Source organism: Tenrec ecaudatus, chromosome 7, assembly GCF_050624435.1.
Source record: "Tenrec ecaudatus isolate mTenEca1 chromosome 7, mTenEca1.hap1, whole genome shotgun sequence".
NCBI classification, from domain to species: domain Eukaryota; kingdom Metazoa; phylum Chordata; class Mammalia; order Afrosoricida; family Tenrecidae; genus Tenrec; species Tenrec ecaudatus.
Window position 1 is genome coordinate 55,080,484 of NC_134536.1, and position 4,056 is coordinate 55,084,539.

The following is a 4,056-nucleotide window of genomic DNA, read 5'->3' on the forward strand; positions in this document are numbered from 1 at the left end:
TAGACCTTCAGATGAAGAGGGACTGTTGGAGGGGCTGAGGATCCCCTTCTGTTGAAGAATGTGTGGCTGCACTCTCTATGTGCCAACATTCCAAAGTGACACAACCATTTTAGCTAGGCCACAGATGGCTACTTCTACCTTCTCGGTGTGAAGAAAATTGCTGCGCACAGCCTGGGACTCCCACTTTTTAAGGGTGGCTCTATCTTCTTTGTCTCCCTGACGGCAGGCTTGATGAGAGGATTTCAAGGCAGTAGAATCCCAGAAGGGTACCAACATGTCTCTCCCAGGGTAGTGTCGGAGCCCCTTTAACTAGCCTACATGTCACCAGTTTGACGTAGTTGACCTGTGTGGCCCCTTCATAACCTAACATCGACCCTTCTATGTTCTCTCCCATACCTAGCAACAAGCCGAATGACAAGCTGCCATAGCAGGAAATCCACACAACAGTCTAAGAGTCAAAAATAAAACCAGACCAATGCCTGTTGGCAAGATAAAGTGAGGTGTACTCCTGCTTGACCGAGTAACACAATTCCTTTTGTTCACTTACTAGAAAGGACACCCCTGTCTCGAATCATTGGAGTCAGAAGGGCTTAAGCAATAGCTGACAGACACTCTGCCCACTGTCATTCAGGCGTGGCCTCTTCTGGCTGCATATGAAGGGTCTTCATTTCTCACCGCAGCATTGCAGGCCCCAGCGTGGCCCCAGCGAGATCCTCAGTCCAGGTCTTGGAAGATGAAAAGGGCCTCCCTCACCCTGGGGCGAATCCTGACTATGAGATGGGGGCACATCATGTGTGATATTCCAACATCCTCTCACCAGTCCTGGGTTTCAATTTGCTTATACCCAGAAGAAGAAGAAATAGGCAAAAGTTACAATTAATTATCTTTGGTGAGAGAGCGAATTATCTGTCTATTTGGATTTCTTGGACTGTTTACTGATCAACTACTGTTGTGGTTTGATTTCAAATTTGCCTGTCACTGGAGGAGGACCTGATCACTCCTGAATTGTGACATTTGGGGTGATTGGTCTAGACTTGTTTAATAAGGGTTAAATTATTCTGAGGCACACACTCCTTTGTTTGCATGATTTTCTTTTGCCATTTGCTGTTTGGAGCTGCTACTTTTGATCTTAAGTCTTGGTGTTGTCAATGCAGTTCAGGAAGAGTGGACCCCATCATGTATGTGTGTGTATATATATATTTTGACATTCGTTGTGCATCCCTTTTGCTTGCCATACAGGACCTGACCTCCTCTACCCTCTCTCCATTCTCTAATTGAATTTCCTTCTTTCCTCTGTAGCTTCTGAAAAGTTTGTTTGCAAGAGACTCAGATCTCCTTTCCTTCTTTCATGACCTTCCCGGACAAGGAACTTTCAGTGACCATTGCCAGACAAAATTAATTTTGTATTTTATGCCTATTTCTTCTCCTTTAGTTTCCGCCTAGTTTAATCCATCATGGGGCAGGCCTCTACTAAGCCTACTGTCTCTTTATCCAACTTTTCTAAAGCATTCCCGGGAGGTTATGGGGTGCTGGCCCAGGTCCTGCACACCTGCTCTCAAGCCATCCTCCCACCTCTCTGGCACATTTCACCGGCCATTGCTGCTGCCTTCCTTCATTCAACCCCTGGAAGTGTTGCTGGCCTGTGCTGTTTAACCACTATCTGTTCGCTTCTCAACAAGGGTGTACCCACACCTCCATAGGAGACCAGGACCTGCAGGTCCTTGAGGAAATTCATAGAGAATTAAGCTGCTCCAAGAGGAGGTTCAGACTCATGAGATTTGTGAATTGTCTCATCAGTCTCTCTGCTGGCTACTACAGTGACATCTTCCATCGTAGCCCTGGCTCAGAGTATATAAAATGCCCTTTTGACAGTCACTTGGTAAAATATTCTTCCTATGCTTTAGTAACACAAGAGATTAGTGACTTAACATTAGAGGTGAAATGAACTGCCCTTAAGGCTACCGTCCTAGAAATCAGAAATAAGGTCAAACCATTCAAATATCCTAAGGGCCTGCAATGTCATGTGGAGTCCAACCCCATCTGCCAGTTTGTAGTCAGAGTGATTGTCTCCAAGATTCTTTATTACGTGGCTTATTCTGATGTTACCCCATTGTTTATCTTTCTGAATTCTTTTTTCTTTAAGGATTCTAGTTTTTAAATTTCCTCCTTTGTTCTCATGAGTGTTCCCACATCTGTTGAGGGCTCTGAACATCCTGCTCTAATTTCTGCTTCTGGTGCTTCCAGGGGCTCTTTAGAGCACTCTATTGGGTTTAGGGGAGTTTCTTTACTTTTTTTCTTCATAATTTGGGGGCCTTAGTCTCATTGATTGTGGTTTCCTTGGCATCATGTGGCAGTTCCTAGTAATGTTTCAGCTGCTGTGTTGGGTAGGGGTATTTGGCTCTGTCTAATGACATTGGATTGTTCTAATAGGATCCTGAAAACATGCATTGGTGAAATGGGGTAAAGAGGTGAGAGATAGGGAAAGGCAGAAATTTCAAGTATGGGGTATGGGAAAAAAGAGAGTAAAATAAATGTAATGATAGTAATTATAAGCAGCTGTCTTGCTAGACCAATATATTTATAATAAATAATCAGTAAATATATTTTAAGAGGGGTAATCTGAATTAACAGGATTTATGGAAATGTATTTCAGAAGGAAAACAGGAGAGCTGAAAGAGATGATGGATGGGGCAGGAGAAAAATTTAAGCAAATATCTAGAAAAGAAGAATATTGTGTATCAGAATTATTTTTAAAGAAGAGTAAAAGAGAGAAGCAAGACAAAAGAGAGAAGTAAAAGAAGATAAAGAATAAAAAAGTAAAAAGAGCACGATAAGGACAAAAAATTGGGAATGTAGAGAAAAGATGACCGAGTTAAAGAGTGGAATTTGGCTTGGCTTTGAGTGCTGGTGCTCTGTTGCTATGGCTCTATGGATGTGGGAGCCACGGTTTGGCACTGAGTGGGAGTGGACTTGATTGGGTCTGTGTGCCGGAATGTACAGGCTTGCCTGATTTTGCCTGGCAGGATGTGTATTCTTAGGAGGGTAAGGTCACACTTGAAGAGGAAGTGTAACAGAACTAAAAAAAATAATATAAGGTTTATTATAGAAGAAAAGTGCAAAAACCAAAGGAAAATTTTAAGTGAAAAAGAAACCCTTGTGGTTAGGGATTTGTGCTCTTTTAGTGTGCTGTTTTGTGCATGCCTGTGCTTTGTGGGGCAGGGACACATGTGTGGAGGGGAGGGTACAGGAGAATGAGACAGAAAATAAGGTGAAAGGAAAAAATGGCAAAAGTGTACGGATACTGAGAATATCTACATGACGTGGTCTGCTGTCCTTTCAGGGGTGCTGTCCATTTAGGAGGCAGCCAGGGAAGTGCTTTGGCTCCTGGATTGTCTCAGGGCTGTGGAACAGCTGGGCTCATGGAAGCAACCCAGGCTGCTCCTCAGTAGTGAAAGGGTCACTCCTCTCCCGCTTTAAGAAACCTTGGTCTACTGGGCTTTGAAGTTGAGTTTCTCATTGTCAGGAACTGCAGGCTGTCCCCGGAGTGGAACCGCTTGGTTGGTTTTTAAGGAGATCTTCGCTTGCTAGTTCTCTGGTGACCACTTTCCCTGGTCTTTCTCATTCTAATTATTTTTGTTGTTCTCTTTTGTTGAATGTTCCTTTGGTTGATTAGCATTGAGAGTGTCTTTAATTTCACTTATTCTATCTCCCATTGACTCTGTTCTAGTACTTTGCTCTTTTAAGACATTTATAGTTTTCCAAAATATTACTGTTAATCTTCTTGCTTTCCATTCCACTGTGGAGACCACAGTAACCAAGGACGACCTTGAGAAGAATGAGAATTACAGAACCCCACATTGAGCTCATGAGAAACTAGTACATTGATAAAGAGGCTGGTGTTTGCGTCGTTTAAAATCAGGAAAGGTGTGCATCACACTTGGATTCTCTCAATCCTCTCAAACGGAATACTGATCAAATGCTGATGAGAGAAGCTGGATTATATGAAGAAGATTGAGACATCAGGATTGGAAGAAGTCTTATTAACCACCTGCGATA